Genomic DNA, 10,000 nt, shown 5'->3' on the forward strand with positions numbered 1-10,000 from the left:
CGAGTAAGCTCAGCTGCAGAGCCGCAGCTCTCTGACCCTTGTACTGTTAAGTACTGTTAAGTGCTAATACCAAAAAACGCCAGCGAACTAAACAATTGTAGCTCACTGCGACAAAAGCTCATTACAAAAGAACACGAGAATGCATGTTCCACTTTAGAGCTTTAAATGTACACCCTTTGTATCCATACAGTGATAAAAAGAACCTCTTTAAGTAACTTAAGTGACATTTCATCCACCTTGAACTGAGGCTTCAATGATGAGTGGCTCAATATCACAATACGGGGGAAAAAAAAAAATCTACAAAGACATTTACTCCAAAATAGTCTAGTGATAACGTTTCCAAGCGTCCGGTTGGGGATAGAATTCCGGTGCTGGATTAAGCAAAAGCAATGTCAGTGTGGGTGTTTGATAATGGATGAATGTTACGTCTGCTTCCAGTCACACTCCTGAACTGGAGGTGACAGGTATGTGCATAGCATTGCTACTGAAGAATCTTCCTCCTCTGCTCCTTTCAGTAGTTAATGATGGCCCTAGAATAAAAGCATTGTGCTGCTAAGTGAGGCGCACACTCCGAGAGAGAGAGAGAGAGAGACTCTACGTGATATAACACCCCCCACGCAAACACTAAAACTAACCCAAAAGAGCTGCCGAAGAGCCGCCTTACGTCTGAACTCTCGCGATAAACCTCGGATGTTCGCGGCGGCAGGTCACAAGCTCCAGAAAGGAGCCAAGTGTTCTCAGCGAGGCGCCTGGGCTTCGGAGATGGTGAAACCATGCGTTCGAAGCACGCGCAGCAGCCTCGGCGGTTGGCTCCCTGCACTTGGGCTGCTGCCTTGAAAACCCCACATCCGGACGCCTCGCGTGCCCCGAGCGTCTCCGGCTCTGCACGGCCTTCTGCGGCAGGGACGGCGAGGCGAGAAAACGCAGCTCTGTGCCTTTGTTAGCTAATGGACGATCCCTGATTGAATGTGAGCGGAACAGCCAGAGAACAGGTACTATGCAGGAAAGCCACCTGCGTGTGCTCCAGGTCAGCTGCAAGGAGCCTTTATAATTGGCCCTGTTGAATAGAAGGCCTCATCAAGTTTACAAGCATTCAGTGGGGAACATTCAGCCTGTGCTTCCATAGAAACACCTCATCTGTTGCTATAGTTTTAGCTGTGCTAAGAGTCTGTACCTGTGAGTGGTGGGGTGTTGGGGAGCTAAATCTTTGCAGAATTATCCATGAATATAAAAGTAAATAACTATTAATAATTATTAAGTAAATAAGACAAATGAATGAACATACAAACAAATAAATACATCACAGAAATAGATGGATATTCAGAAACTTTCAGTGACTGAAAATACAATTATTTCATTGATTTAATGAGTGGCGAAATGGATAGAAAAGTTCAGACATACTTTGGCGTAAAGACTCATTTCCTTTCAGTGTTTTTTTTCCCACCCCTAAAAGGCATATATTCAGTGATTCAAAGGAGAAAAGATGAATTCAAAAGTCAGAGACACTTCAGGAGCAAGACTTTCTTTGAATGCTTTTATTTCTCTAAAAGCCTCTATATGGTTGCATTCCTGCATGACCCTGAACATGGCAGTGCTTATGAGCCACAGACACAGAAAAGCCACAGATGCAGACAAGTCCCAGACACAGACGAACCACAGATGACCACAGATGAGCCACAGAGACAGACAAGTCCCAGACACAGATGAGCCACAGACAGCCACAGACACAGACGAGCCACAGAGACAGACAAGTCCCAGACACAGACGGGCCACAGACGACTACAGACACAGACGAGCCACAGAGACAGACGCAGTAAGATGTACAACATCAAAAGTAGAAATTCAAAGCTGTACACAGTCAAATATGCAATTACAAAAACGACTGCATAATTAAATCTATTTCGCTAACCAGTGATGAAGCAAGAGCTTCAAGCATGAAGCGTCCTACGACCACTGCATTGAGGCCGTGCGATTCGCCTCTCTGGCCTCCTGACGTCACATCTCAAAGGACGACAGCAAAATAAATAAGGATAAAAATGGAAATCAATACTTCATCATGAACTAATTAGGAAAGAACGAAGCCAGGGGACCTGAGGAGGGATGTGATAGGTCACACGCCCGATCGAGGAGAAAAGGGCATTCTTATTCACGTCCGCGCAAGTCTTCATCAGCACGCCTGCTTAACTCTCTTCCAGCCGGTGTGTGGAATACTCACTGGCTGTGGCGTAACGAGCTTGGATGAGCGGACGGAGACGGGGGGGGTTCCAGCCAGGCCCCCGAAGCGCTTAGAGCAAAGACAAAAAAAAGGAAAACGCGGATGACCAAAGAGATGACGGATCAAATTAGCAACGCTGACCTCTCGGAAGACAGAGACGCTGGGACAATCCATTCTCCGGGCACAATGACGTGACCGCTTCGGAGTCTGCAGAAGTCGAATTAAGCGGGCCTCCGCAGAGGCTCCGCCCACTGACGCCAGGCTCATTACACGGCTATTAAGATTCATTCAGAGACAGGAGTAATAGTGCAGGGATTAAGCTGCGCAGAGGGACTGCTGTGCACCACGTATAATCAAAGAAGCGACTCAAGCCATTAGTAATGGCAAGCTATAGACGCTTGACTCGCTTTCATCCTGCTTGGACGTGGCGGTCACGCAGGCCCCGCGTTCCGTGCATGCGCACTTTGAAGAGGACATCTACTGTGGAAGAGGGGAAAAAAAGACGCCTTCTGCAGGGCACTGAACGGCTGATTTTCAGCGCTAAGTGGCTAAACACGTGGTTAATAACAATAGGCTTTCACTGTTGGCAGGAAACTCAGTTCCAAACTGGGTGTGAACCACAACAAATGTCTGTAGTGCAGATATCAGTGTTTCAGTAAGACACCGGCGAGGAAAGAAGAGTTTATGTAAATTCATTAACACTCTCGTTCTCCTGAGTGCTGTGTGCTGGACTAGATCGGCAGTGGAAGGCTTCAAATCGATCCCCACGCGGAGTGTGCTAGATGGATCGGCCGTCTCGTCCCCGCAGAAACAGCCCCTGGTGTTCATGGGGAGACAGCGAGGCAGCTGAGCCAATAGTGCTGCAGCATCGTGTATGCTAGTCCAGGGATGCATGGGATAGCCGCACTGAGCAAATACATTAGTAATCATGAAAAAAGATATGACAAAGAACCTGGCTGAAGGATATTACAACACAGATTCAGCTGTGCAGCAAGTCCATGCAGAATTACAGGACTTCACGTTGTTCTCAGCACGTTATTAGTTTCTGTTTGCGGGAGACGAGCCAGAGACAAATAATTACTGTTCATGGTTGTGTTAGAGCTCAAGGCAACTCCCAGCCTTTGGTTTTAAGCCTTTCCTTCTCCTTCTGCACCTCAGAGCTCTCACCGCATGCGCTGTGTGGGGAGGACATCTAGCGTGATAGAGTGAACAGTCCCCGGAGCACCACGGACAGCCAAACGCCATCTTTCCCTCTCAGATCTGCCAACTAAGTAGGAGCAAGGCTGATCGCAGACGCCACATCAGGTGGCACTGGGCAGAGCTGCTTGAGGTGGCACAGGCCAGAGCCATAAGGGCCCTGTCTACCGTGGCCCGTGGCATCCTTATTCACTGATATCAGAGCGCTTTCTCCTGATCTTTCCTCATGGCAGGTCCGGACACGGCCTAGAAACGGTACCACCATGCTTCGGGCGGTACGGTGAAACACCTCCCACCACCGGCTGCAAACAGGACCAGCAAGCAGGAGCTGGTATTTTATTTTAACGCAGGCACGGACCAGGCGGATGAGGGTGAACGAGGGATCACTTCGCTGATTGGAGAGTGGGCGTTCAAGAAGGGCCACGGGGCTAACGACGACCCTGGGGTCATCCTCCCACTCAGGAGCCAGGGAGCTGGACTTTTTTTTACTAATTAGAGCAATGAGTCAGCGCGCGGCAGAGAAGCCGCGGTGCAGGGCCCTCCTGCCTGTCCGTGCTACTGCTCAACTCATTTGCTTAGCAAGGAAAACGGGGCAGTGGTTTGGCGAGGCCTCTGGACGAAACTCTGCCCAATTCAATTCATAAGGCGGCAACCCAAACAGATCAGGCTAGAACCGTTATGACCATGAGACCAAATATGGTGAACGCCCCGGGATGCAACAGGCTGATCTAATCTCGTGCTATAATCCTGCCAATCGCCGAGGCTGCCACTGTGTTTGACCTCTCTAGAGGTCAAGTTCCACATACGGTTCTTTAAACATTTCACACACCAGGATGCTTGAGTGAATACTAATGAACGTTCATGCCACACACATGTGCCGACATTTCATGCTCACATAAACTATAATATCTGCATAACGGAGAGTGAAAAGCGCAGCTTTCCCCCGAGGGAACCTGACAACGAAACCGCTCTCTCTCTCTCTCTCTCTCTCTCTCTCTCTCTCTCTCTCTCTCTCTCTCTCTCTCTCTCTCTGTCTCTCTCTCTCTCTCTCTCTCTCTCTGTCTCTCTCTCTCTCTCTCTCTGTCTCTCTCTCTCTCTGTCTCTCTCTCTCTCTCTCTGTCTCTCTGTCTCTCTCTCTCTCTCTCTCTGTCTCTCTCTCTGTCTCTCTCTGTCTCTCTCTCTCTCTCTCTCTCTCATGCTTTTTCTTGATCTCTTTTCTCCTCTTCTTCCCTGTTAACCGCAAGCTCACACTGGTCCATTTTAGCTTCCCATTGCCCCAGCTTACCGAAGGAGTGAGAGGGTGAGAGAAATAACTAATCTGCAGCTAAATATGAAAGAAAAATGAAGCAATTACAGGCTTGGGTGAGGGGCTTCCTCACAGCTTCCGCGTGGCATGAGTTGCACGCATCTCTGGGGAGGGTAATTCAGCCAGCTTATACTATTCTCCCTGGCTGTGTTCTGAATAGGGCATACATAATATCCAATTAGAGCGCACTGCACAGCAGACACTAATAAATCATATAGAGAAGGGAAGCGAAAGAGAGAGAGAGATGGGGATCTGCTCCAGAAAACAGTATTTCAACACACAGAAAAGAGTGACCAACCACGTAGGTGGCGTTTGTGTGAAGGTGATCCTTTTGACAGGGGTGCGACTGCGCACACAACCGCAACCAGCCTCACGATTCATGTCTTCACCAGCCAGTCACTTACCTGCAGAGACACGGGAAGACAGAAAACACGTTTGGTTCACATATACATACACAGGTTCATTAAACAGACATTATATATGTACATATATGTACACATGTATGTATAAGGGTACACTTAATCATCCCGGCACAACACCAAGTCAGTTAAACTGTATGGAGGTCAGTCTGTCCAGAAGCATAATAGAACGTAAATCTAATTTTCCTGCTTTGGAGCAAGAGGCAACAAGCAAGACCCCCCCCCCCCCCCCCCCCACCAAGAGGGAATGGGTTTGCAGTCCATGGCTACAAACAGTATCCTTATCCTTCTTATCCTTCCAGGCTATCTCTTCTCTACGGTCCGGTGCTTCTGGGTTTTGCTAGTGCCACTATTGGTGGCGTGAGGCGGTACCCGCAGTCCCGTTCAGGTGGCACAAGTAGTCAGTCCAGCTCCTCCAGCATGGCACATCCATACGTACCGCTGCTAGGTTTGCTGGGTCTCCCAGCACAGTGTCAGGAGCGTGGGGGATATACCAGGGCATGGGCCAGCACACGAGGAGGACCGCAGGGGGCCGTAGAAGCGGCGGGACCTGCTCCTTCATGTGAGGAGGAACAGGAGGAGCACCGCCAGGACCTTTCACTGGGCGACTCCACGAGGAGACTTTGTTTACAGTATATCAGTAAACAATCTTTTCTACAAGATCCAATGTGTGATTTTTTTTTTTTTTTTAGTATACATACGTACAAATATACAGTTTTGGTATAGTATATTGCAGCAGCACGTACTAAAACTCAAAATGTTGACAAAGAAATAGAACACATTTTATTTTATTCAGCATATAACTCTAGAGAACCCCTCGCTATATTTTAGCATATGAAATTACACAATAATGTCAAAGTGCAAAGGGATCACTAGCACTGCTTTGGTAGTGTTCTGAGGCCTTGGCGGTGGAGCCCAGTGTATCCCGCTGTGTAAGGCAGCTATTCTGCGCCGCGCCTGTTTCATGTTGGTGGCTTGCTTTAGTGCTTTTGTGTTATTCATTATTGTATTGTCTCAGCAGATCAGGCAGAACACATTGGAAACCAAAGCATAAACCTGGGGGTATTTTTCAGAGCAGGAATCAATTTGTACCAAAGAGCAGGCGAACGCACACACACACACACACACACACACACACACACACACACACACACACACACACACACACACAGAGTACAACTGGCCCAAAGATAGTCCTCTATGAATTGTTGCAAAGTGAAAAGTAAGCTTGCTGCCTTTTAGTGGTTTACAGAGTCTTGGCTGGGAGTGCATGCTGCCTTTGGCTTGATAGCAGCAGGTGCTGTGAGAGTAGCGTTAACACCAGCAGAAGGGCAAGTGCACTGTTAACTGAGCAGCAAAATCCTGTACCTTTTTTTATTTTTATAATTTTTTATCTTATGAAAGTGCTTAAAGGGCCTCAATTGGCATACAGGCAAAGATGTACAGCATAAACAGTGCATAGCATATAGATGATTCATTTGGGTTATTCATTGTTCATGACTTTTTGTTGGTCTCTAGTGTGTGTGTGTGTGTGTGTGTGTGTGTGTGTGTGTGTGTGTGTGTGTGTGTGTGTGTGTGTGTGTGTGTGTGTGTTTGCAGACTGACCGGTTGAGTCCTCTCCTCATTTTCTGTAGCCCATCATACTGTGGAACTTTGATTAATGCTGCCCAATTCTCTCCTGTTATCACAATTACCTTCTCTCATCAAAGTGATTACAGGGTAGAGTTCTCTTACCCCATCAGTGCCCATTAAACAACACGCGCACACACACACACACACACACACACACACGCGCGTGCGTGCACACACACATGCGCACACACACACAGTTACTGCCACCATGACAGCTCCGTGGCCCAAGCTAGCGGGGACACTTCCCGGGAGCTTTTGGGTAAAAGCCTGCCGGATCCCCTCGGCCGGGCTGAGCCTTGCCGGAGCCCTAATGCCTCCTGCTTCACTATGGAATGGCGCATTAAAGGTGCATGAGGCTGTCAGCCGTGCACATCAGGCTGCGGCACGCCAGCCGGCAGGAAGCCCCGGGAAGGGCAGTGCATGTACACAATGCATTTTTAATGGTTCCCGGGTTCTCCGCCCTGCGCGAGTGCACCGGCAGCGGAGAGCGGCAGGCTCCGGGTGGCCCATCGGTCTGCCACCCATGCCGATGCCACCTCGCCCACGCCGAGAACAATTACTCCCACTGTAAAAGATAGCCGCCAGCGTGACTTCCCTCTGACGTGTGCACTTTTCCGCGCTGTTCGTTTCTGGCCTGGATATGCACCACTGTGGTGATCCCGGCGCTCACAAAGGGCCCCGATATATTCAGTGGCGGCACCCTGAGCGCTTGCGTCGGAAAGCAGTGGCTCGGGCGGGAGAGAGGGAAGCGGTCGACATGTCAGATCCGTCGGAGTAATGCCTGACACGTACATCGCTAGAAGCTGCGAGGGTTTGGGTGTTAAAGCTTGCAGTTACAGCAGCTTCCAAAAGAACTTTAATAATATCCAAAACCGTTAGGCCACTGGTATACACACAAGTATGTACTGAAGTATGCACTGATGTGTGTACTGAAGTATGCACTGAAGTATGCACATGCAATGAAGTATGTACTGAAGTATGCACTGAAGTATGCACTGAAGTATGCACATGCACTGAAGTATGTACTGATGTATGTATGTATGTATTCACATGCACTGAAGTATGCACATGCACTGAAGTATGTACTGAAGTATGCACTGAAGTATGCACTGAAGTATGCACATGCACTGAAGTATGCACATGCACTGAAGTATGCACTGAAGTATGCACTGAAGTATGCACTGAAGTATTCACATGCACTGAAGTATGCACTGAAGTATGTTCTAAAGTATGCCCTTAACTTGGAGCTGGTGGTTTGTCAGCACTCAGGGCTCATGCTATTTCGCGCTGCTCCCCTGGCACCGGTATGAGCGGCTGGAAAATATTTCTCAACAGAATTCTCACTGCAAAACAATGGCAGCAGCGAACAGAGCATCTAGATCCGGATCCGGATGAGGTTCACCCCAAGCAACGCAGGTGGGGAGCCCGTGAAAAGGCTGCACTGGGTAGAAGGTCTAGGGGGGCAGAGGGGAGTTGGCACCTCATGTATGGGGGAGGCTCCCCACACACCCACACTGAAAAACCTCGTCTGCTTCTCTGCTCTATTTAAAGGGCAACGCCACTTTTTGGCAAATAAGAACATGTTTCGCTTGTTTGTCATGCCATCTATGCCAAAAGAGAGGTTTTTCTGAGGCCTTATGAGAGTTTTACTAAAGTAGACCTTCTTTGTACTGTGGCCAACACGTGTTTACTGATTCCCAACAAGCAAGAAATACACGGCACCCCATAAACAACAACACCGACGTTGTGCATTTACAGTGCAGAATGTCAGCGTTATATCTGGGTTTTAACATTATTTATGCATATATTCTAGGGAACTTATGCTGTTTATTTATGAATGTACGTATTCATGCATGCGCGCACGACGCAGGTGCCCGTGGCGCCCGGGTATAATGGACGGCTCCGCCGCGGCTTGTGCGTGTGCAGCAGCAGAGGTGGCTTCATGTTATTGCCGTCCGGCGTGTGAGTCACGGCTCCGAGGTTTCCCCTCGCAGGGCCGAGAACGCGGCGGCTCGGGCACAAAGCAATCAGCGAGGCCTCTGAGGAGAGAGAGCGAAAGGTGGAGCAATTACTGTAGGTGGCGGGGGGCTCCGATTGGCCAATTCATCACTGTTTGTCAGCAAACGCGAGAGAGGCGAGGAGCGGGAAGCATTGGTGGAACCCTTCTCGCGCTCTCATCAGAGCTGCCTGCCCCTTCCGTGTTCCGCCCTTCTGGATGTTTTGGGAGAGGTTACCAGAGCCGCGCTCTGATTGGCGGAGACAGATAATTAAGCTGTCACCCCGGTCCCTCGCTGCCGTGTGCTGTGAGAGTGACACGGCAGGACCTCTTTACTGCCTCCTCGCACAGTCGATGTGGCCTTTTCAGACTCGGTCTTTCTCGCTCTCGCGCCCCCTTTTGTGAGCCTCTTTCTTTGCCTCTTGTCCTTTGTCTCTCGCTCCCTCTCTCTCTCCCTCTCTCTCTCTCTTTGTCTCTCAGCTACATCCCTTCGCGACCTTTCTCTCCCCTTCATGGGGCTATGACTGCATCTATTAGGCTGCTCTTAGTGTCAGGCCCGCTTCCCATCCTCTCGCAGAGGGGGACAGGAACGCTCGCGTGGATGAGGGCGGCGCTCACAGCTACGTCCTCGCGGCGTAATCTCTGACCTCTGCGATTTTACAGCAGGCTGAACTGTGCAGGAAACAGTTGGATCAGGAAAGTGACACTGAAAAAAGACAGACAGCCAGGTGTATTTGCCTGTCACCTCGCAAGTGAACTTCTTCAAGCAGCTGTATATATTTGCAGAGGGAATCAGCATATAAGTCTTTTGCGTAGGTTAGGCCGTATAGTGACGGAAGGTGTGGCAGGCCGGTGTGAAACTCCCCTTTGTTATGGTGCCATAAACTAGCCTGTTGGGGGTCACACAAGCAGCAGTAGGTCACATGGGCTTGTGCAAGTCAAATGGGTTCACATGGGATCATATGGGAACACATTGAAACGTAAACCTGTCTAAGTGCATATATGAGGCACTTTTTGAAGAGGTTAAGATGGTAATATTTATCACTTCAATACAAACAATATACTAAAAGCATATAGATAGATATATAGATAGATAGATAGATAGATAGATAGATAGATAGATAGATAGATAGATAGATAGATAGATAGATAGATAGATAGATAGATAGATAGATAGATAGATAGATAGATAGATAGATAGATACAGGCCATTGTAAGTATAGCCGAGATGGAGC

The 10,000-nt window shown here is 48.9% G+C and overlaps 1 protein-coding gene across 3 annotated transcripts in view; it reads right to left on the reverse strand.

The window, feature by feature from the left end:
• The window catches only part of cadm2a (cell adhesion molecule 2a), a 216,319-nt gene that overhangs the window by 107,681 nt on the left and 98,638 nt on the right, over nt 1-10,000 (reverse strand). The gene's annotated exons all lie outside the window — the stretch shown is intronic.

The sequence above is a fragment of the Electrophorus electricus genome, chromosome 17 (genome assembly GCF_013358815.1).
Source record: "Electrophorus electricus isolate fEleEle1 chromosome 17, fEleEle1.pri, whole genome shotgun sequence".
Lineage (NCBI taxonomy): Eukaryota > Metazoa > Chordata > Actinopteri > Gymnotiformes > Gymnotidae > Electrophorus > Electrophorus electricus.